The sequence below is a fragment of the Ambystoma mexicanum genome, chromosome 10 (assembly GCF_040938575.1).
Source record: "Ambystoma mexicanum isolate Mex_15411 chromosome 10, UKY_AmexF1_1, whole genome shotgun sequence".
NCBI classification, from domain to species: domain Eukaryota; kingdom Metazoa; phylum Chordata; class Amphibia; order Caudata; family Ambystomatidae; genus Ambystoma; species Ambystoma mexicanum.
The window spans coordinates 1,357,779,963-1,357,804,985 of NC_090932.1; the positions used below are offsets into that span (position 1 = coordinate 1,357,779,963).

A 25,023-nucleotide genomic window follows, 5' to 3' on the forward strand; every position below is an offset into this window, starting at 1 on the left:
TATAGCAGTAGGCCAGCACACAGCAGGGCGCACAACATGGACTGTCCGGCTGCTATCCTGGCCTGATGGATTGAGTCATTTTACCATGCAAAGTCACCAAGGTTTCCCCTGTCCCCCCCAGATTTTATGTGTCTCCTACGCCCCTGCCCCCAGCTTCCCTCAGTGAAGCTGGGGGTTAGGTAAAGACTTGTCATGGCTGCGGCAGGCTGGGTCCGAGATCCGGGGAGACATCTGATGCCAGATCTCTGACCCGGCAATAGCCGGTCCATTGACCAGAACTGCCTATGGAGGATCTGTGTGGCGTACTGGAGGAGCGAGAATCAGCAAGGAGAGGAGAAAATTGAACACCCCTTTCTGGCTGCTGAGCCAGGAAGAAGAAAAGAACCAGGCTGACACACAGGGGACTACATGATGTCTGACACTGACCTGGCGGAGGTGGAGGAAGAGGATGCAAAAGCATACTCCCTGCCGCAACAAATACCGATGGCTAGCGACAGATGGTAGTTTAGAGCCAAGAGATCTATTGCCACACAAAGGGCCTCATCAGCAGTTAGGAGGTATCCTGGCAGGTATCCTAGCAGTACATTTGCTGGAATACTGCCCAAAGCAATTAATGTTACAAGTGGCATTTTGTTTTTTTTAGTCCATAGGACTCAATGGGGCTTTTTCTGCGGAATTACCTCAGCGGTAACTGCGCCATGGTAATTGCACTGAAAGTGGGTGGGAAAGTCCTCCAACTTTCCCCCAAACTCGTCAATGGTCTGTGCGGTAATGCAGTGGTAATGCTATAACCACCACTTTTTACCGCATCGCCCAACTTCTGGCGAGGGCCAAAGTGTTGAAAGCTGATGCACTGTGACCTGAAGCGCATCCTTCATAATAAGAGCGAGACAGTACATGCCAGAGGGAGAGAATACGGGGGTAAGAGTGAAGCCTGCAGAGAAGCGACCGAAGCCAAACAGAGAGAGAGAAGGGAGGAAAGGCAAACACTGGAGAAGGAATAAAGCTGCATATGGGGGTTGGGAAACAGGGCCCGAAATAGCTTGGAAAGGTGATACACAGAGAAACCCCTGTGAAAAGCCCTGCCTGCTGGGATACAGAGAGCACATTCCTAGTACAAACCGAAAGAATCTCTTGTTGTGAAAGCACCCGATGCTGGGATAATGCATCCAAACTTCCAGACCCAGCTCAGAGAAGCCCTTCCAGTGAAAATGCTTGACGCTTGGACACCAAGAGTGCAGTGGAAGAACTTCTCATCGTGAGAACCCCGCTTTCTGGGATACTGTGCTGAAATTCCCTGAGAGAACGACAATAATCCTGGAAACTGAACTCCTCCTCCCAGAATGCACCGAGAGCCAAATCTAGCAGCCGTAAACACGTAGTCTAAGTCTTCTTGAACGTCACTACTGTCTGCATAATAGGCAGCCACGTCTATGGGACCAAAAAACGAACCTTTGCTCCCACTAACCAATTCATCGTGCTACTTGTGTTCACCTTGCAGTATATGCAACAACCAGTAAACATAACGACAGATGTGGCCCAGCCCTTTGAACATGCCCCATTTACACACACATACAGTTACCAAAGGGGAATGGAAATGGCATAAATGTACCTATAGACGAAGAACATAACATAGCACGGTAGTCATTTATCATTGCCTTAACACCCGGCACTAAATCATACTAGCCCCCTAAGAGTGGACTTGGACTGGTTTCGCGGGCTTCCAGAATGAAGCACAGCTATACATAAACCCAAGAGACAGACCAGAGCTTGTCATGTATTCTATCTGCTAAACCCCTTTGCACGTGATGCAGTAGCAGCAGACTTTTCATGGAAGGGATACATATACTGCCAGCCAATAAAGATGCCAAGCACTTGAATATGTTCCAGTACATCTGTGACGTAAAGATTGAGAAGTGCAACTCTGGAAGGGAGAAATGTACTGGATATGCACTGTGAGACCATGTTACCCCTTTGAAATGAACAAGTTTAATGATTGGAACATTTGTTTAGAATTAAAAAATTATATTTTTTAGGCTTTTGAAACATGGACATTGTTTGTGTTATCTATATCCTGTTTTAAATTCTTTTTGTCTTCAAGATGAGTACAATTGTTTTTGGGCAATGCACTATTTATGTTTAACAGAACGGAAGTAAGGTTTCTGCCACTGGGCTGGCTGCGTGCAACCCTCAAAGCCATTGTTTTTCAGCAAGCCAAGCCAGCACAAAAGGCAAAAAAGCTCCCACCCCAAAAGGGGACATCCAGCCGAACTGCTCGGTAACATCCCTTCTGCATAAAACCACAAGCAGTCCAAGACATGTTTCTGCCTCATTGGGTGTCATTAGCGAGTTCTAACAGCAGACATGAGACCAGCAGTGATGCTCTCAGTAATTAGGTTCGTGGAAAAGAGACATCCTGCAGGGAGCTTTCCCTCTTGAGAAGCTGTGAAGGTAGGTTCAAGTCTCAAAATAAATCCTCCTGTTGAAGAACAAACAATCCTTGGTTGTAAAAAAAAAAATCCAAAATGAATCCAGTAAAAATGTGTTCCTGGCAGTTAGTGTTACGGGATTGTTTTTACTGAGAAACAAGTCACTAAAAATCCCAAATAAATCCTCCAACCAAAGACAAATAAATCCTTGCTTGGAAAAAATCCAAAATACATCCTAAATAAAGGTTAAAAAAATCTGAGGCTTGAAAAAAAGACAGAAACAATCCAAAAAGTGGATTTCTTTTTTGCTAGGGGCGTCACACGAAGCAAGCAGTGGGCTCCAACTGACTAGAACCCTGCTCACACTGCGAACATACAAAAACCAATAGAAATGGAACACACGTACATTAGAACTAGAACATGCAGACATCATAACATATTTCCCCACTTATGAATACAAAAGAGAAAGAAGAAAACACAAAACTAAAGAAAACAAATTTCCTTCTACAGAGGAATATAAGCCGACAACCCCCATGCACAGCGTTCAAGGCACCACTAACGTTCACGCACATAATCCTTAAGCAAAGCAGACCCCCTCTCCCCCCTTCCACTAGACCTGGCCAATGCCTCACTCGTCCCCAGACCACTTGTACTTGCCTCGCTGTCTACCACAGGATCACCAGCTTCCTCCTCCACTTTGGCAACAGCCCCCCACCCCCAACGCCTGAGAAGGTGCCAATCTGCCCTTCAACCACACTTCCCCAATAACCACCTCACTCCTCACAGCAGAAATCCTTATGGGGCCCAGAAACGTGCTCTCTTGACATTTGAGTCTCAACTTGGATCGAGATCTACTTTCCAATCCAGCACCTTAGACTTCCTGTCTTCATCAAAGACCTCCTATAATGCTTCTGCCCCTCTCTGATCACCTTCATGACTTCCTCACGATCAACCAACACAGAAGCGGCCATACCAAGCCAACTGGGACAACTTGAAACCAGATCCCGCTCCTTGAGCAACACAAAAGGTGACACCTTAGAACTAGAACATTTACAGTTTGACAATGACACATCATAACATTTACCTTGCCTGCCTGAATATTTGAGGAAAGAACCAGAGACATGGGTAAAAGCACAGAAAAAGAACTACTGCATTGCCTAATTTTGTTTACATCTCAACGACCTTAAAAAGTGACACCGAAGTTTGAAATGATAAAGAAAAATGTTAAACAGAAGAGTGATGAACGGAAGGAAGGCATTGAATAAATCCCAGCCACTGATATTGTTGGTGGCAACCCTCCAAGCCTTTGTTTTTCAGCCGGCTGTGCCATTGCAGAAGGGGGAAGTATGTATGTAATTCAGGCTTCACCCTCCTTAAAAAAGGACAGTCTAGCCTGAACTGCTAGGTGACATCCCTTATGCAGAGACTACAAGCAAACCCTGACATGTTTCAGCTTCATTGGGCGTCATCAGTGAAGTATAGCTTGGGTAGAGAAGCACAGCAAGCTTCAGACCCAGGTCTGCACACATCCATCCCACTGAGGTAGACAAATGCAAAACCGAAAAGTAATGGGTGGAAGGTTTTGAACAACTCACAAACATCGGCACTGCTCTGGGGAGCCATCCAAACCATCTTCAGTTTTTCACATCAGAAATGTAAGTGAGACCACATGTTTGAATTCTGAGGTTGGAACGTTGCAGGTTAACACAGCACAAAATTGATAGATTTTACAATATTATAGTAAGGCATGCATTTACAGTTTGACAATGACACTTCGTTAATTAAGCAATAAGCCCTGAGCTTCAGGTAATGCCCCAGCGCCAGAGTGAAGCCAGGGCCTTAACACAGGCTCCGGGGCATTACCTGAAACAGTAATGCCCCCCTGCTAGGGGGCTTATTGCTATTAGTACTTTGGCCCATAAGATCAAATTACTAATCGTCTTTTTTTCAGTTGCAAGATACCTTTGGCGTTTTGCAACTGATGAAAAAAAACAAAAACGCAGAGAAGGGACTGGATGTAGTCCCTCCTCCCTTTCTATGCCAGCCACTGAAAAAAGAAAACAAAAATCAAAACAAATAAAAAATGGCCACCATGGAAAGGAGGGAGAAGGGACTACATGTAGTCCCTTCTCCCTTTTCATTGTGGGCACTTGCGCAAGGATCCCGGGGCTGCAGCGGTGAGAGGAGCCTTGTTGGGCAGGTAAGGACCCAGTGAGGGTCAATCAGATCGTTTGAAACAATCAGATTGTCCCTCGCCGGGTACTAATAGGTATTCGTGTTGTCCACACAGCATTCTACAGAGCATTTGAAGAATAGGCGGCTGCCAAAACATGTAAGACGAGGATTGCGATGCTTCACAAAAACTGGCAATGCATTTTCATACGAAGAGTTAAAGGATGATGGACTAAATCAATTTTGGAATACATTTTAAAGAATAACTCACTCTAGGTCTAGGAGGGTTACACACTGGGATTTCAATTGTGTTTCCCATACATAGCAGGCGAGTGTCATAAAACAAACTTCTGAACAGAAAGGTCAAAAACAGTTTGGAGAACAGATTGAGCTACCCTGGCTCATGCGTGCGCACGAGCAGCCTTTTCTGACAGCCAACGTGACGTAAAGCACTCTACGCAGGTGGACTGCACTGGCCACTGCACCAGCTGGAGTCCCTTCAGTTGCTCACCTGCTCTGTTACCTTGTGTACTTAACCGGCACGTAGAAGCTAGGGTTTTAATGGCGGCGCCTCATTTCCTTTCCTCATAACTTGGTCGAGACGTTCTTCTTTTATAGAAATGTGCTTTCCTGCCATGCCTTTAAAAAATGGATAAAACTAGTCGCTGCTTAAATAATGCAAACGGCTTAATTCATCCAGGGGACAGATTTATTGAGAATGAGACAAAATTGTCCAACCCTGGATGGGAGTAGAAAACGTATTGGTGTATTGTGATTCATGTCTGTCATACGTACTTAACAAGTTTCAGGCCCGATTTCCAAACTGCTGAAAAACTATATAAACCTTGTTCGAGAAGTAGTCTGATGCTAATTAGTGAAAACATGGGGCTCTGTCCAAAAAAATGACCTCATATTACATAGAGTGTTCTAAAAAGTGTTACAAACATTGGGGATTTGCACTGGGGTCTGGTGAAGTGGTGCAAAGGCATCACAATTTTTGGGGTAGCAGAAGTGACATCCCAAAACCCCTAATGCCTCGAATGTTATTACTGGAAGTGAATGCACACGTCACCATACCTTGGACACTATGTTTTCATTTGCACAGCAAGCCCTGGCATCATGCTTGGGAGGCGTAGAGGTGGGCTAATGAGCAAGTCGCACAGAGGAGGGCGGCGATGGCCATCCTTGCCTCCTAGTTCTTCTTGACCTCTCAGTTGCATTTGACACAGTAGACCACCAGACACTCACGACAATCTGCATCATTGGATGGCGATTAGCAAGATTGTCCTCAGCTTGTTCGAATCCGACCTTGCAAATCGCCAACAGTCCATACAAATGGATTCTTCCAGCTCACCAACTCTACTCATCACCTGTGGAATCCCACAAGGATCGATTGTGTCCGCGTGATCTTCAATCTTTAGATGGAACCACTCTGAACCCTCCTTGCTACACACAACATCCACATTCACCAATACGCAGAGGACACGCAGATCTACCTCAAGATATCCTCCATCGAAAACATCTACAGACTCGTGGCCTGTCTCACATTGATCAAGTACTGGATGTCCAGTGCTTACCTCAAGCTCAACGCCTCAAAAACTGAATTCCTATTGATGATCAACAACACCGAACACCCTGACATCCAGACCTGGCTCTCTACAATGAACTTTGAGAGATTCACACACCAGCTGGTCACTGCAGCCAAGTTGCTTGGGTTCAACATCGACAGACACCTCAAGTTCAAATAACACATAGCAAGGAAAACACAACCGGCTTGGTCCTAACCTTCTCTCCTGCGGAAAATCAAGACCTTCATCCCAGAAAACAACTTCAGATCCACTGTCTAAGCTTTGGTCCTCTTCCACCTGGATGGTGGCAATGCCCTTTTGGAAGGCCTTCCGGTGGCTACCCTGGCACCCCTGAAATGTGTCCTGCATGCTGCAGCAAGACTCATTAAAGGACTCTTGCAAATTTGACCACATCACCCCGATCCTCATCGAACTGCACTGGCTCCCATTGCAAGCCTGTATTATCTTCAAATCCTGTTGTATCATCTACAAGGCTCTCATCCTGATGTCCCCAAACTACCTCACTGAGAAAATCAACACCTCTGGAGACCTTGGATCCACCAGAAGTAAGGACATGTGCACACTTGAATTACGACGGTGCAGGAGGGAAAAGAACCAGAAGACAGTCCTTCTCTGTCTATGCTCCACGACTTTGGAACCTCCTCCCTGTCAACATCAGACTTGCCCCATCACTTCTACAATTCAACAAAGAGCTCAAAACTTTCCTCTTCATGGAATGGCTCCTTCTTAATTAGGTCCACACAGCTTGCACTCCCCACCCTACCTGAGAATCAGTGATCTGCTCCCCACTCTCTCTCCCCCTGGTGTCCTGTAGATCCCTTGCTTCCAATTGCCCACCCTCAGCCTTATGTTAGAATTCTGTTCCTTTGTTCTCTGCTTCCCTCACTGTGTTCTTCCCTCTATGATTGTAAAGTGCTCTGTTGCTTCCCGAAACTAGGTCAGCACTCAAATACCCTAACAATAATAATAATAATAATAATAATAATAATACCCTAATAATAAAGGGGAGTCATTTGGGCGCCTAGCGGCGTGATGACAACATTCTCGAGCACCGCCGCTCGGCACCAGAAGCACAAGGATTATGGGTCTTGGACAGTGGGATGCAGGTGTAATGAGAGTAGGCAACAGGCGCTCTGCCTCTCTTTTGCCTCTGCCCGAGACCTGTGTAGCCAAAAAGGCAGCCCAGAGAATGGATCCTCCCCACCCTATAGATTGGTGGTGAACATGGTGTTTGATTTGCAGGGAGAAACAGTATTTTGTGGCACATTTGGGGCACACTCTATTGAATTGAGTTATGGACTCAACAATTGGGGTCACTGTACAGGAGATTTCTTGCTGGTTTATTTTATGGGCCAAGGTTCGGCACTGAACGGTGAGGTGTCATGACAGGCGCTTATTAAGCAGATCACACCGATCGGTGCAAGGGGGAACAGAACTGGGGGTCTGGTCGGTTTACAGGGATTTCCATTTCCCTCAGGCCCATTCCCAGGGCGTGGGGGCAGATGTGGCCACTGCCACTCCCCCACGCTCAAGAATGTAGCTAATGACGTAACATGTTCTCTATGAAGTCATTGCCATTCATGCAATGCTGGTTATTGCATTTTGGACATGTAATAAATGTGATAAATGGGACTGAATGGCTTTCAAAGAATATCATTGTCTGGTTCCACCCATTGGCCCTGCTGCCTGTGCTGTCCACTTTCAGCAGTCCTTGTTGGCAGGAATGTTGAGGCTACAGTGTGTTCATTAACAGAAATCACAGGATGTTTCCCACTCTCCAGCCAGTTAGCAAGCTTGCAATGCAGGCTTTTACCACCTGTTAAAGCCTGCATACAAAGCGGCTCTCTCTTTGTGCTATCTGCTCGGTCGAAACACCACAAGGCTTTGCAGCTGATCTTGCAGCATAGGAAATGGAAAATATTGCTGTAATTCTTTGTTTTGGGTGGGAGGGCTTTTTTTGAACACTGACCCAGAGGAAATGGCATCCTGGATGAACTGTACCGCTAATCCTCCTCTGCTGACCTCAATAGCACTACAAATATACTGCCTGAACCCAGTGTATCATATGGCGATCTAGCTCCCTCTCTGGATCGATCGTTCTCCCTCACACATGCCATCACTCTGAACACTCTTTCTCTCCCAGTAGCTCAGTCTCTCTTTGCCTCACGCTAAGTCTCTGTCGCTTTCTACATAGGTGAGAGAAGGGTTCGCAGGTGCGCATTTGCAAGAGCCAGAGGTCAGCAAACAAAGGGGAAAAACAATATCCTGAAGGGTGGGCTGTGTTTTTTGCAAAAACAGTTATGAAAGAAAATGACATTATTTAATTGTAGTAACATTGTACATCTTAAAAAGAAACCGTTTGCAATGTTGAAATTATCACTTCCAGCATACATGTTAGTCATACTAAGAATGTTACACATCTCTTAATGTGAGGCACCCAACTAAACATAGAATAAGCATATTTTCTGATAAAAGGTTATCATTCCAAGATGGACAGTTTGGTACAATGTTATTGTCCTCTTTTGCAATACTCCTAAGAGAAAGGGGAAATTCACAAAAAGCACCATTGAGGATTCCAGCCTGCTTTGCATGAAATTAAAGAGCACTTTGGGAACATGATGACCACAGATCTTTTTATGTCAAATATGCGTCTAATAAAAGGGTGATATGCTTGAAATCACTAAGTGCATAATGAACACTGGGTTTGATACTCGTTGAATGTATCACAACACTCACCCTAACATTCACATGATAGGAACAGAGACGCATACATACTGCTTCAGACAGGCTCAAGACTAGGATATGGCTGCCACATAAGTCACCTCAATGGGGACCAATGACTGCCTGGAGAGGTTTCCTTTCTGCACCAGCAGAATCTTAGCCGGGTTGCACGGTAAACTTGCCTGTGCACATTCTTGGCGGCTCGCAACTACACAGACATCCTAAAAGAATAAACATATAACGATCCATATACATACAACTTCCCTGCATTGCGCACCCAATATGGCCATCGGATTTGGTAGAGGCCTTTACTTTTCTGACCCTCCCGGCCATGTTGGATATACAGTAATGAACTGCGTACACCGACAGGAAGGCCACAAGCCCAGTCATTGGGAGCCCCAGGTGCCGCTTTAATCGTTACAGCCACACAGGCTCTAATGGCATTAACACCTGCACCAACTGGCACAACTATGTGCCAGGGGATCTTTGCCCTCATTGGAGGCCGTCACCTTTGGGTCTGGACTATTAACTTTGGACAGTCGCCTATCGCACCACACAGCCCGTTGGTGCAGGCTAATGATGCTTCATTGACGTGCTAGCTGTTAAACTAGCGAAACGCGTACCTTGAAGATATTACTATTCACATGTTGGTTAAATCACAAGCTTCGAAAGCAGGGCATGGATGTTAAAATCTGTCACATAGAGGAATCCAATTCTGCCTTAAATAGCTCACACGGTCCTAATTATAGCAATTTAGACACGAGAGAAGCCGTAAAGGTCACCTACACTCAGCACAACAACAAAGCATTTTGCATCTATTGACAGACGCATGAACCCCAATAGGGAACACTGTGCCCTGCACCTTATTGGGAGCCTGGCAGTGACCATAAAACAGGTGACATTTTGAATACCACTGTCTTTTATCAATCACCTGTTACTCTTGATACATTTATCTCGAGCAAAATTTCGGGGGAATACCGGATGCAGCAGATTCTATATTATTAGGAGTTGGAATATCTCCAAAATAGTACTCCAATTTTTAACTCGACTCAATAGGTTGAAGCAAACATTTCTAAACGCCACAACAAAGAACAACTTTTTATTCTGTGTGAGGTTGTGCGAGCAAAGCCAAAGGCCTCAAAATTAGCCTCATCACTAGTTATGGCGAGTGGTAACTGACGACTCGGTGACAGTCTCGGGAGGATATCTTAGGGGCAACGTGCTCGCCTTGGAAGCAAGACGTCATGGAGCACCACAGGTTCGATCCCCGGCCCGCGCTTAGAAACCTCTGGGTATTAAGCGCATTATAAATAACCTATCATATCATAGAAAAATTTGTGTTGGGGCTCTAGGATTGGAACCGTCCTTGCTAAGCTCTGTTAATTGTTATGGTGTCCTTATTGTTTAGTGCAAGGTCACAGTATGTATTTTGAAGTGAAGCCCGCACCTCCTTTGTTGTATGATCAGGGGTTATCCCGGATACCTCAGTTTCTCTTCCTCGTCCGGCCAACGGACCAAGGATGTATTGACACCACAAGACTGACTATCAGGGCCTATGAGGAGCCCAGATGTCGCCCACAGGACTGACCGCGAACATCATATTAGGACCCCATATGGGGCAAGAAACCATCACCACTAGCCTTGATAAAGACCCACAAGGTCGAAATACGTGTCGGCTGACCTTAACTGGGACCATGAGCCCACACAACAAACAACTTGATGATTAAAAATGTGCACTTATCACCAAACATAAAACGGTGTGGAAAATCTACTTTTCTGAAAAAGTAAACAAACTGTGAGGTATCCGGGATAACCCCTGATCTATCATATCATAGGATCCACATTTGGAGAATTGAGGGGCAAGTCACTTTTTATGCTTGGCTCTTTGCTTGCAACTTGACATGTGTACCCAGTACATCCCTTCAACGTTACTGGCAAACAGAGGTTCAAATCGGCTTGACTGATTGGGACCAATGGGAGTAGCGATTCGAAATGACCTGAAAGATGTGAACCCTGGTTCGAGTGACTTTAACGGAGAGTACACAACGACTAAAGACACCATGACATATGGGCAGCTTTGACCGTTTTCACCTCAATCCTTTAGTATTAATGTGATTCTCTTCTGATTGTAGGTCTTTATTCAGATTAGAAGTGATACGAGGACGAATAGGTTCCCTTGTTTCAAACTGGATCAAACAGATTTGATTCCCAAATGCGGCATCACACATGTTGCGGCTCACTTTACATCCTTCGCGCGTGGGTCAGTTCTATGGGGCTCAACCGATTCAATCCCATCATTCTAATGATTGCAACCATGATCCTAGTCGATCAGATGAGCGCTTCTAACCCTTATTTAACACGCGTAGAAGAGAGGCGCACACACGGGTATGCGCTCCTCTTGGTTACCGCATACACACATTAACATCTAAAGCGTTTGGACCGATAGATGTGATCTAGACTTTTCGCAATGTCACTTGCAACCTACGTGGACAGCTTCCATGCCCCCAAAAGAAGCAGCACACCGATTAAAGTTGTAATAACCACTAGGGGTCGCTGAGCTGTTTCAGATTTGTGAACCACAGACGCTTGATATTTATTTCAGGCGCCTTGAAAAAGAGCTCCCAAGTTAGCTCACGAGGTGCATCTAAAAGAGCTCAAGAGTTACATACTGCTCTGCTTTGTAATTTTTTTTTTATATATTCTGATGCCTTTTCTTTGTCTAAGACCTGATGTTCTACACTTTTGCTCGGAATAACGAGATCAAAATACAGTGGTTTTTTTTAAATCTCACTGAGGAGTTGGTGACTATAATTTCACGTCACAAGAAAAACACTTTTCTTGTCTTGGGCTTTCATTTTTAACAAATAATGCATTGTGGTAGTTGTAGTTCTAATTAACTTTAATTGAGCAAACTTGATCTTAAGTGCCTGAAACCAATGGTTTGTAGTAAAGAGAAGGCCCAGGACTAGAAACACGGTGTCATGATGCCAGGGAGCCAAGCAGTAATGCATTATGACAAACTTGAGCTCACTGTCTGTAAAAGGTTATGCACCTTCTGTTGGGCTGGCAGACCGTGTCAATTGTCTCGGAGCCCTGTACCTGTCCCCTGTCAGACATGTGAAGATTACACAGTCCTGGTTTTAGTCTTTACGTTCGGTAGTTGGAGTTTTGCTTTTCCCATTACATAGGCAGGATAAAAAGAGTGCATAGAAAAATCTGCCTGGGACTGGACCAGCTACTCACAGCTGATATCGGGCAATTTGTGAACCATATACCTCAACAGTCCTTCCTTAGGATGGACAGTTCCAATATTGAAAGCTAAAAATACAAGCAATACCTTCTAAGAGGGAGGGCACCCCCAGATAACCATTCACAAGGTGTAGAGAATGAGCCGGGGGGTGCCGGGGATGTCCATCCAGTGGCCAGGACCTTGCTCAATTCTCCATTCAAAAATGTGGGAAACATAGTTCTTGTGAATGAGACCCTTTGAACTCCAATGAAAAACCAGGGCATTTTATGTGCTCTCAGTGGTGGTGAGAGTACTCTATCATGTTTGGTTAGAAACAGAAAAGACAGATGACAATTAAATAAGGGGCGAGTAGGGACCTTGCAGAGTTTGAAAAGATATCGGGAGGGGATTAAACTGTGTTCATTTGGATGTTGTCAAATTGTATTTACTAACTCGTTGGTCTCGGTTCCATGTGATAATGTTGCTGTGAAAAAGTCACCAGGTATGCAACTTTTTTTTTTCCTGACCCTTAAAATTCTTACCCTAAATATTTTAGGAGGGGTATCATTATATATTATTACCTCCAATCTGAGAATATTTGGAGAAAGTGTGTGTTTGTCGGAGGGTGCATTTTTAGGGAAGCGTCTTGACCATTTTCACAGCAACATTGTTGCTAGATACCCTGATCTCTTAGTTGGCTGATAGGAACTATTTAACCCAAAAAGAATGAACGATGAGACTGTCTGAAATGTGACTGGTTCTTCCATGGTTCAGGCCAGAGAATTCCTCTGCTGGAGGAGTGTTCTTGTGAACGGTCTTTACTCTTCATCTATGGCAGGACGAGGACAGCGGAGGCTCCATTCAGATTCAATATATGAACTTCTCTAGTAGGTCCTCACCTTATTGCCCAGCTGCCAGCACCATCTAGATATTCCACAGCTGGATGATCTATAATTATTTTTCTTGTTTTATCACTTTGAGAAAAAAAAGAAATCATGATCTTTTCCCGAATGCATTCCTATTGGGAATTACTGCATGATGACACAAAAAAGCTACACTTTCAAATGTTCAAATGCTGGAAGGAATGGGGGTAACCATGTAAGTATTGTGTGGTCTTGACACAAACGGTAGCACGTTATACAAATGGCAAAAAAACATTTGTGAAAAAAGAGAAGATACGATTATTGAACTTGCTACGAGTTTGATGTTGACGGTTAAGTCAGATATGTCCATTATAAATCCCGGGCTACTAGTCCGTGAATACAAAGGAAAAAGCACAGGACTGGATAACCTACTCATGCATGGCATGATTAAACTTGAGAACTCCAATAAAATAAGCAGGGGGTCAAGTCCTAAAAATGAAAGTGGGGGGACTCATCAACAAATTCAATGGGGTGTGAGGTCACCAAAAATGAGCATATCAAGGTGAAATATGCACATTTCATTAAATTGGCTTTGCATAACCACCCAAATTGCACAGGACGAATGGCATTTGCCTTTCATAAAATCAACACACACACACAAAACCAAGAGAGGATATTTTCTTCTAATAGTGTTTTTGAAAACGTTAAAAGGTGTGCATGTTTTAAACTCCATGAACCAATACAAATGTTTTCCCTGGAAATATTTGTAGTACCGAAATGGGACATTTCACATTTAGTTTATTATTTTTCATCAGGTTATATAGTGCAGTGGGGAAGCCTCTGGCCTGCGGTTCGATCCATGAGGTCAGCTTTAATTCATACATTCAAAGAGGACATTCAGGGTTACGCATTTTAGCTCGGGGGGGGGGACTGAGTCCACCCTCTGAAAGAAGTGTATGGACCCTCAATTTGAGCCCTGCAAATAAGCAACATATCACCATGACATAGGGATCACATTCATCTTGGCTTTCTAGCCAATGTTAAATTTGCTCAGTTGGTCACTCTGAAGAATGTGTACTGCCCAGTTTACAATAAAAACTGAAACCGGAGTGCAGGTGTCCTTAACATGACCCCTTTATGGATCATGAACAAAGAGTACATTTTATTTAAGGCGTAAACATTGTTTTGTTTTGTAAACATGCAAACAGGTGTCTCTTTGGAGTACCGATAAGATGGAGAATGTGCTGTAATCATGTGTTTGTTGGCTTCTCCGGTCAACTAAGAAATCACTTCAGCAAAATAATTCCAGTGAATTTTTCGCAAGACATTCTCTTGAGCCCCATCATTAAAGGGCGCAACATGTGTCAATGCTTAATTGTTGAAGAAAGTACAGCTGGTCACTGTTTACGTGTCTGTCCATGTACAGAATGTAGGTTGATGACCATTTCTCTACATTTACTCTCTCTACATTTAAACATTACGTGGCTAGTATTATATAATTTTATGGAAAACTGTAACTTTTGATCTGGGCACCAATCATTGTACGGTCCTGAACAGTTCTCACCTTTCCTATAACAGCTAATCTGATGAAACTGAAAAAACACTCCCCTGGTTCCATGGTTTCCCTTTTCAAATTTCCCAATAGAGGATATTTTCAAATGAAACTATGGAACCAAGCCAGCGATTTAGAATAGACAGGAATGAATATCCCTGAGGAAGCGCTAAATCGGTGAGAAACACATGTGCATGTTTATGCAATGGAATGCAAGTTATTTGCAAATGCAAAAGAGTGGTGGCCCTTATGAAATGAACAAATAAAAATAAAGGACCAAAAAGGAAGTTATGGTCTGGACCACGTTTGTTCATGACGGTTATAGGTTAAGCAACTGGGGGCAGTGTAATAACCAGACTGAGACACATCTTTAAGGGTCCAACTCAAAAGGCTCAGTTTACCTAGCTCAGGAAAATATCCACTCCCATTCTATGTTTTTTTGTTCTTTCATCTGATACTAAAAACATGCAAGGACAGGGTTTGGAACTGACAGGAGCTAGCCAAGTTTGACACCAACAGCTGCCAGGAGCTGCACTTGACCCCTCAGGTAAGTGGTACAAGACGCACAAAGATATTTGATCTTGTTTGGGAATGGGTTTACAGGAGAATAAAGGACACACTTAAGGGGCAGTTAAAGCATATTACTTCCATAGGCTGACTCCTGGTTCTCCAAAGGTAGCTCCTACACAGGTGATGCCCAATACCCAGGAGCTGCTTTTTGCTCCTGGTCAACAAATACCAATTTCGACCCCTGCAGGGGTATATTCCAATAATGTGCTTGTCAGCTGATGTGCGGCACACAGTAAGCATCATATTCTGCAAGCAGCCCAATAAAATACAAGCTGGTCCCCCAATTCACAATGGTGAGCTGCATGTTGTTGGAAGACCCAGCTGTAACTGATGCATAGAACAACCATATGAGCATATGTAATACCAGGGCCGCTCACGCCACATATGTAGGCACTGTCTCAGAGGAGCCATGTAGATCGAAGCATATCGCTGTGCCTGATATATGCATGTTCCTTTCACTGCCCATATGCGGATGTTGAGAGGGAAGTCCAGGAAACAGGCCTTAGAGCCCAGAACAGGGTGGTTCAAATGTTCACCTTGACATGCACTACAGGGTAGGTCTGAAATGAGCCGTTTGGTTGCCATGCGCGTTCCCCTGCACTTGTTCAAACAATGCGCAGGGCCATCTAGGAGGTAGGGCAAGCACATTTCTGAACTCAGCGATTAGCTACGAGTTATGCTTGCCACTCCTCATGCCACGCCTCCCCAGGTGCAATTTGCTACTAGAGCTCATGGAAGACAATGCAGCACCTGGCCCCAGTCTTCACATGCACAAATGTACTTTGTGAATCATGCACAATGCTCGGGCTTTTCATGGCAACAGCTTATGAACCTACCCGATCATTTGATGGCTTCTAAAAACAGGGATACAAGTTACATGTTGCAAGCTAATAGCCAGCCATAAAAGGTCGCTTGACACCGCAATGATATACATGCACTTAGCACACCATTTCTTACCACGAGTCAATTATCACTAGCTGAGGACTAGTGGGGAGTACACATTTTGAGCCCTGAAAGCATTCTAAAATGTTTGACAAGGTACACATTTAGCACATGTACTTTTTGATAAATCTTCGTAAACTGCAGATCTGGTTCCATAGCACATTGTACGAGCTGTGCTTGTAACCAAAGCCACGTTTGCCAATCAAGATAAAGTGATTTGAAGGACATAAAGTGGACACTGGCTGATGTCACTGTCATGTTTTGGCCACTTTTCACCCCCTCGCACATGCATGTTGCTTGTGAACTTCCTCCTGCAAGCTAAGAAATACAATTCTTTCGGGCAGAGGTGTATATCACACAAACACACATCAAGCAACACTAGCTGGTATGGATTAGTTGATTTCTATGTAATACGGATTCCAAACCCATAGCCTTCAAAGCTGGCCACACCGCATTCTGACAAGATGGCATCACAGGGAACTGGTCAGTAGATAGTTAACAAGTTTGAAAATTCAATATCCTATATTTGGTTTTATTTATAAAGCGCCTATACACAGGCAAGTGTTTCAAAGCGCTCAAGGAGGGCGCTCAAGGAGGGCGGGAGCATGGGAAAAAAATACAACAGTCGCTCAGAGCCCATGAAATTCTGAAACGATAATAGTCTGCACAGGACAGAGTAAGTGCGTAAAAATACACTTAACAATATGAGATACAGCAAATAGGCCTGACGGCTGCGATTCTGCACTTTTACCAGTGCAATTAAGGGGTGATGACAAGGGAAAACAGACAGACGATCTTCAGGCACGGTACGTACAGATCGTGTAAGTGCACATATACGGTCACAGAGAGGGGGAGCACCAAGTACACCTGGTTGGTGGAGACTGGGGAAAGTGCAGAGAGAGCCAGTGGGTAATTTCCCAAGTGCAGTAAGAGTGGGTGGGGTGTAGGGCCCTGAGGCAAGTGCGAAAGGGGACTGCCGGGGGTGCTAGGGACCTTTGAGACTCTGAGGTACACCAGGCGGCCAGTCAGCAAGCTGTAAGGAAGAGGAGGTAGGGAAAGAGCAGAGAATTATGTTAGCAGGGTAGAGGGAGAGAGAAGGAAGAGGAAAAGAGGAAGGTCTTGAGGAGTTTCCGGACTGTAAGAAGATCAGGCTTAAGATGGAGGGCAGCAGCAAGGCTATTCCAGATGGAGGCACCTGCTGAGGATAAGGATCTCCCTCCAAATCTCTGCTTGGAGAACCAGCTCACTCGCAGAAGGTTGGAGGTAGATGAGCAGAGGGCTCGGGAGGAACAGTATTTAGGTAGGCAGCGTTGCAGGTAGGTAGGACCCAGAAAGTCTTGTAAACAATGCAGAGGGTCATAGAGGACAGAGTCAGATATGAGCGAGGAGGAGGCGGCGGCGGCGGCTGAGGGTAGCCTGAAATATAGGTGCGTGTCATGCGCATAGTACTGGAATTTAGAGGTGAAGGTGGCAATCACACGTGCCAGAGCAACCATGTAGGCGTTGATCTCGGCGGATAGGTTAGATCCCTGGGGAACGCCACAGGTTCAGAGAGCGATAGTCGAGTGGAAGGCTCCAAGTTCCACCTGGGATGGACGGTCAGAGAGGAAGGAGATTAACCACACCAGAGCCTAATCTGTGATTCCCAGGGTGTCACAGAGACGTGCGATCAGGATGTTGTGGTTAAACGTGTCGAAGGCAGAGGAGAGGTTGAGCAGAATGAGGACAGAGAGAGCGTTAGTGTCAAGGTCTGAGAGCAGGTCTTCACGGGTGTTCAGAAGAGCAGTTTCCGTGCCTCTGGATGCTCTAAAGCCAGACTGATGGTCATGGAAATAACCAATAGATTCAGTGTGGAGGGTCAGCTGAGAGATAGCCAGTTTCTTCAGAAGGTTGCCCATGAAAGGAGCAATGGAGATAGGGCAGTAATTTGCCAGAATGGAGGGGTCGGCAGAGTTTTGTTTAGCAAGGGTGCACAAGGAAGTGCTTAAGGGCAGTTGGGATAACTCCAGTGGAAAAGGAGAGATTGCAGAGATCAGCCAAGGCTGGGGCGAGGGAGTCAATATTGTGTTCAATGGTTTTGGAGGGGTAGGGGTCCACCTGTTTGGATGAAGTCTTCATAGATCAGACTTGTCTGGTGAGCTCATCCAGTGTGACGGGTGAGAGAAGAGAGGGTAAGTGGAGGGAGGGGCAAGGGAGGCTCCAGTGTTGGTGTATGCTGTGGTGTGGAAGAGAGGGTGAAAAGGATGTTTTTATGGTGAAGTGTGCAGCGAGGGCCGAGCAAAGGTCCTGGGTGCGTGCGACAGAAGAAGAGGATGCTGCAGGATTGGCCAGTTTCTTGCAGACCTTGAAAAATTTGGCCGTGGAATTTGATGCTGTGGAGATGCTGGCTTGAATAAAGACTATTTTCTTGGAACGGATGTAGAGTCGATAATGCCTTTGAAGGAGGCAGCAGGCCAGTTTGTCAGATGGTTCGCCCAACGCATTCCATGTCTGCTCAGCTGTTCTACACTTGCATTTAAGGGGAGCCAGGTCGGAGTCGTACCAAGAGTTGCACTTTTTGGAAGGCTTCAGTCGGACCCTCATGACAGGGGCAAGAGTGTCAAGAGTTTTGGAGATAGAGAGATTGAGGTTAGCGAGGGCTGTGCCAGGGTGGGAGTGAGCCGAAGGAATGGGTGGAGGCAAAGGCAGCCACTGTCACTTTTTTCATGGGTCTGGTGACTTTGAAGCCGAGTGGCTGTGCTGGATGTATTGCTGCAAGAGGAGAGCTTCAGGTGTGTTGACAGAACAGAGTGGTCTGTCCAAGAGAAGGAGGTAGTGAGAGGGATGTCAGTAGAGATAAGAGCATCCAAGGTGTTGCCCACTGTGTGCGTAGAGCCAGAGGGTAGGATAGAGAGGGCGAGAGAGTCGCAAATGTTGCGGAAAGGACCTGAGGGGTTGGAAGAGTCCAGACGGATGGGATGAGGCAAGGTCGGCGCATTCCGAGAGGAAGAGAGTGTACTGACCTGGTTGGCGATAGAAGGTGACCAAAATGAGAGAAGATTGGGAGAGTGAGAGTCTGCAAACTAGGCACTACAAGGAGGAGTAGGCCTGAGTAGGGATGATGGACACAGGTATCCATTCTGGGAAGATCAGCGCTACTCCACTGCCTGTCTTCTTTGTCCTGGGCACAGAGAGGATTTTGTAGCCTTCAGCAAGGAGTGTGTCAAAGCTTGTGACAGAACTATCTTTGAACCATGTCTCTGTGATGGCAAGCACATCAAAATCCATGAGTTCGAGGAGGTTGCAGATGTCAGACTATTGTTTGTCGGGAGAGCAAGTGTTGAGAGTGGCAATGTGGAGCAGCTTGCCGTCTTTGAGGGTCTTCCTCGGGGGCACAGGGAATGGTGGTGGTGCCTCTCCCCCTCCACCCCCCGAGGGTGGCAAGAGGGCCAGGGGGATAGGTTCCATGTGTTAATATCCCTGCAAAAATATCGCCATACAAAAATATCGCCATATTTTTGCGGCGATATTAAGGCATGGAACCTGTGGGGGACACCCCTGCAACCCCCGCATTATTTTTAAAGGAGCGGAGGACACCCCCGCAACCTCTGCTCCCAAAACCCTCCAAAATTGTCCCCCCAAAAAATATCGCCCATGGCCGTTGCAGACGACCATATATACAGCGATTTTTTGGTGGGGATAATACTGGGGGACAGTGGAGGATGGTGAAGGAGTCAATGCCGACAAGGGAATCAGAAAGTTTGGCAAGGCAGGGAGCCCCAGTACAGAGGAAGAGGGAGGCACAGAAGGCAAGGGAGCCTGTGCAGAGGAGGAGGAAGGCACACAAGGCAAGGTAGCCTGGCCGGTGAGAGAGGTGAGGGAGGGGCCTGTCGAGAATACGGTTGGGTTGAGGACCCTGGACCATGATGGTTTCATAAAGATAAACATTAATGATGACTCTGGAAATGGCAAAGAGGTCAATGAGAACCTCCCAACGAGTGCCACCATTAATGGGAGAAGAGGTGATAGGAAAGAGAAAGCCGACCATGTAGCGAGTCCATAGGTCAGGTGCGTTAACGAAGAAGAGGATGTCAGTGAGAGTTTTTCTTGCGGGAGTCGTGACATAGGTGTCTGCAATAGGAAGGCCTGGGTTGGAGCCCAGTATGTCCTTCTTAAGTTTCTCACAGACAGATTTAGTGATAGGAGAAGTATAGGAGATAGTGAAGCAGTTGGAGAGGATAGGAGAGATAGATAGCGACATGGTTGGCTGCAGTGAAGGGGGGAGTTGACGGGGCGACGGGGGAGACTTACCAGTCTGAAGCACTGATGCATGCTAAACTGAAAATCCGATATTAATATCAGCATAGGTCCAAAACTATGTGGTACTGGAAGGAAAGCCCTTTCCACTTTATCGCAAACAAGGCATACTGAAACTACGGTTTGGGTCATAAAAATGCAGACCAAGCACAGGGCTTTAAGTGTACTGTGGCCAGCCAGGGCTCGGGAGTCTCACATAAATGTTCTTGAACTTGGGTTCCCCAGAGCTGATTACACCGATAAGATTTCCTGGTATTTCAAAAGATGAGGAATGACAATGCTACTCATTACTAGCACTTGTCACTATCAGCCTTGTTTAGCAGCACATCCTTGGTAACAGATATTTGGAATGTCATTCTTTTCTAAATATTAAGGGAAAGGAAATTAAGTTTTAGAGGATGCATTTTTTTGATGTTTGCAACATATTACATGGAATTCTTGTCATTACAATGATTGGTTTTGGAATAGGTAAATGGGTGGCCATTCAACGAAACTAAATCACAGTTCTTGTAAAGGTCATAGTTCTTATTCATAAAAATGTGGGCGAATTGGTGTATATGACTTAAGGTGGGGTCGGAAGATGCCACTTTCTAAAAATCCCATAAGTTAGAGAAAAAAAAAAAGAGAAATGAATGATTGTAATATTGTCTAAATGTGTGTGCTTAGATGTTATTGTTTTAAGGGATTTTCGTATACAGTGAAAGGAAATACTGTTTACCATTTATTTTATATGCGTTATATGTGTTAAGGTTTTATAAAATAGAAACAATCAAAAATGTTTTCCAAAAGAATTATTAATATAATGAATACATAAGAATCATATAATTCCTTCAAAAGAACTGCGGGACTGGATTAAGTAATTTTTTTATTTGATTTCGAAATTGAATATATTTATTCTAGTCTATTTTGATCTGAACAATAGTTATATTGAGCACATAGATGTTGCTTACTCCCTCTCATTCCGGGTAGGAAAACTCATTTGCCTATGTTATACCACTAATTCATTACATGAGCCCTATGCCTTTTAAGGGTTCCTCATCTACTTGGGATTTGGAGACCATGCCAGAGACTCCTTGGCTCCGCCCAATGTGAGGCGCTAGGAGACCTGTCCACCCGGCTGACTTATCCCACTTAAAGCACTGAGAAAGTATGTCACTATCCAGGGTTACAGGCAGGGTCCAAAACGTGCACACGCCACTACCCCCTGGCTAGTGAGAATGAACTCTTGCCAAGTAAGGCATGATGTGCTGTCGGTATGTACAGAGTTGAGGTGGAGAGTGACTTTTTATGGCTGGCTAGCAGCTTCCACCTTGACATTTTGCACCCTAGGTCAGGTATGAGGAAGATAGCTCATTCAATAAACATTCATCCCTGCATGAGGCCAGCCTGCAAGTCGCAAATTCTAAATCAGGAATGGCCTTATCAGCCTTTCACCCTTTTGAGGTCAATAGGTAGACTATGATTTGAGTGAGTAATAACAAAAGCTATTATTACAGCACCTAGAAGTGGGGACGTTCAGCATGACGAGCTACATAAAAGCCCAATATTGATATAATGAGGATATTTCACTATGAACATTTGATATATGTCTACTGTGGCACCAGGATACTGAAGTTCCCGTCATTTTGAAAGCATGGATAGATTACGAAATCTTAGTCGCCAAGTGGGTCCCTTGTCACGTGTGTCACCTTCAGCTAGTCCGGAACTTTGGCGAACAGCCCTTTGCATGCTGGAACTTGTAAGTCAATGCTCTCATCATGGGTATGGACCAACATGCAATGTTATGTTGGCTGAAATGTCACACATGGCATGGGGTCAATTATTAGGCAGTAATGCCCCACCTCGCTTTACTTCAGTTCCCTTCACAGAGTCGTGATCAAGCACAAATGGATAATGGCAACTAATAATTAATACATACTTGCCAACCTTACTGATTTAGGCAGTAGGCCAATGCTTTTTAAGCAGTCCTACTGCCTACAGATTTGGCTGACAGATCCTACCGCTTTTTCCAGTGGCAGGTAATTTATCTGTCTCGAAGGCAGGCTGCTTGAGACTGGACCTAGGACAAAGCATGCAACAAATTAGAGTGTCTGTGTGTGCACTGGGCAGGTAGGTGATACCATTGAGTGATGGGCTCAGATCATTCCATTGACCGGACAGCTACGTGACTCTGCCCCGAACTCTTACCAGGACAGACTTTAAGTGACCCACCAGTGAAGGCAACTGGCAGAGCCCTGCACTCTTGCTGGGACAGACTTTTGGTGAACCACCAGTGAAGACAAGTGGCAGAGCGTACCACCATAACACAGCATCTGCCTATCAGACAGAGGAGGGGAATCAGTATACCTTTCAGTATTCAACTTGCACTGCAGGAATATGAATGTACTCCTCCCAGGCTCCTGCTACAGAGCAGTAGCAAACGTTGCCTACCAGCTGTGTGTCTTCTGTGAAGTTAGGTAATTGAGTTTGGCGTTAACTTGCCACTCAGAAGTATACATTTCAAACATTTGTACATCTTTCCATGTTGTGTTGTCTGAAGGGTTGTGCATTTTAGAATGTTCCAGTGGTGCCAACAATGTATGTTTTGTATTTTCCTGTGATGTCAACATTATTTTTGAAACTTGACAAATCCTACACTTTTTTGGTCACAGAATGTTGGCAAGTATGTTAATATATATTTAACTTTGGATTATTTATTCTGCTTTATGATTGTATTTTAACAGTAGAAAAAACATTAATCTATAGTTACCTTCTTAATCACTGCAGCACTGGAATTTGAAAACAAAACAAGAATCTCCTTATCTTGGATTTTACGGTGATGGGATATAGCAGAGGTATTTCAGCCGCCCTCCTGCCCACTGACCCCCGGCCTCCCCGCCCCCGAAAAGGGAGAGACACTATAACTGTTCTGAAATCTATCACCAGGTGTCACTGTGCATGAAGCTCAAAAAGCAATTTACTCCCCCTCTGGGTTCATTTGAATTGCAAAACTTCCTGGGTTACAGACAGAGCTCCCAAGAAAGTGGTCACACAATGCTCGCCACAAAACGAGCAGTCGAAGGTTGGCTGTTCCGGGGGAGGGAGTGCGCGTGCTTCACGGGGGCAGATGCTGCTTTCAGGTCCAGTATTGTCCCAGGCCGCCTCAATTAGCATTTGCATTTTTGCAGCATCAGTTGCCAAAGCGTTAAGAGTTCAGCAAAGGCTGCAATGCTCGGAGTGCAGTTTGTCACACCGGAGCTTCCCACAACATGCAGTGGCAGTGCCCGCCACCCACGTGAAACACAAGTGCTGTCACTGGTGGGGAAAGCGGTCGTGAAATCATTAACTCGGCGGTTGAAATAAACGCACACTATCTGGCGCAGACTCTGTTACAATCGTGACAAGCCCACTCACTGTCTGCCCGAATCACTAAATAAAGCCGATGCACCCGCATCAAAAACCCAGGCAAAGCAGCCTGCCAGCTCCACGGGGTCTCCACGCGACCTTTAGTGACCCCCGCGATGAGCAGAGCACAGCCCATCACTGACAGCAGCCAGCCAGGGCTTCACTGAGGCAGCAACGAAATCACCAATTCCACGTATAGTAGCAGTCATAAATTAGCCAAACTCCACCCTGGACCCGGGTGTGAGCGAATGTTGAACCCGCCCTGCTTGCTCTGCATTCGTATATGGGCACATTGGTTCCAGAGCTCTCAGGTGGAAAATAACGCATATTTTGCAGTAAAAATCATCTTACCAACGTGCTGCATCTTCTTCCTCGGAGCCTTCAAACAGCCTTTCAGTCTGGTGCATTCGTTGGTTCCTTGCTTCGCTCTGGGGGCACATGGGAGTTGTAGTTTCAAGTATACATTTGCTTGCGGTTTTGCTTACCGCGGGGATTCTTCATGCGGGTGGGATGTTAAAGTATTGGCTTACAAGCCTCCGAGAACACCTCTGCGTTTTTTGGAAGGCTCTTCTTGTCTCTGGAGGGTTCGTCCGCTTCTCGAGCACCGCAGCGAGAACTGCATCTCCCACAACGGGCAGAAAAATGCAGCCTGGACTTGTAAGGAAGCTCCGAACACGACATCCTTCTGGGGCTCCAGGAACACCGCCACCTGCAGCACCCCAGACACAGTGTCAGATGCTGAGTTCAAATGAATAGCGTTTTGGTTCATTCTGTTTACGGTGGGTCTCTGCAAAGCATAAACGCAGTAATGAAGAGGCAGGCGATGCATTCAGCATGTCGCCGAGAAAGCCAATAGGGTGACACCGTTCTACGCCCGACTGCATGACTTGACTATTATTATATTATTATAATAATTATTATTAGTATTAATAATAAGAACTGTTTCTTAGGCCTGATTTTCAGACCGATAATTAACGTTTTTTTTGTAATATCTTCTTTGCCCTACTTTTAACACAATCAATTTACCCAATCCACTTTAAAGGTAAAAGAGGATACAGCAAAATAGGATATTTCCGTCTTTTGAACACACGACGTTCCCCAATGTATTTTTCTGGAACTGCTAAATGTATCACACAGCTCACAACTGATCAGCATTAAGAAGATCCCTAAACATGGGAAAAGCGTGTTCAGCGAGAATTTTCCATTGCAAGCCATTGAGCTAGACACAGGCTTTGCAAGCTCATGGTGGCGACCTGATCTTTTCTTGAAGAAAATA

The 25,023-nt window shown here is 45.3% G+C and overlaps 1 protein-coding gene across 1 annotated transcript in view; it reads right to left on the bottom strand.

Annotated features, from left to right (window-relative positions):
* The window catches only part of ASPHD2 (aspartate beta-hydroxylase domain containing 2), a 314,591-nt gene extending 290,388 nt beyond the window's left edge, over positions 1 to 24,203 (bottom strand). Inside the window, exon 1 of the mRNA XM_069619377.1 lies at positions 24,099 to 24,203. The gene's annotated coding sequence lies outside the window, so the exon portion shown is untranslated. The remainder of the gene's footprint in view (positions 1 to 24,098) is intronic.
* Positions 24,204 to 25,023: the final 820 nt, after the last annotated feature.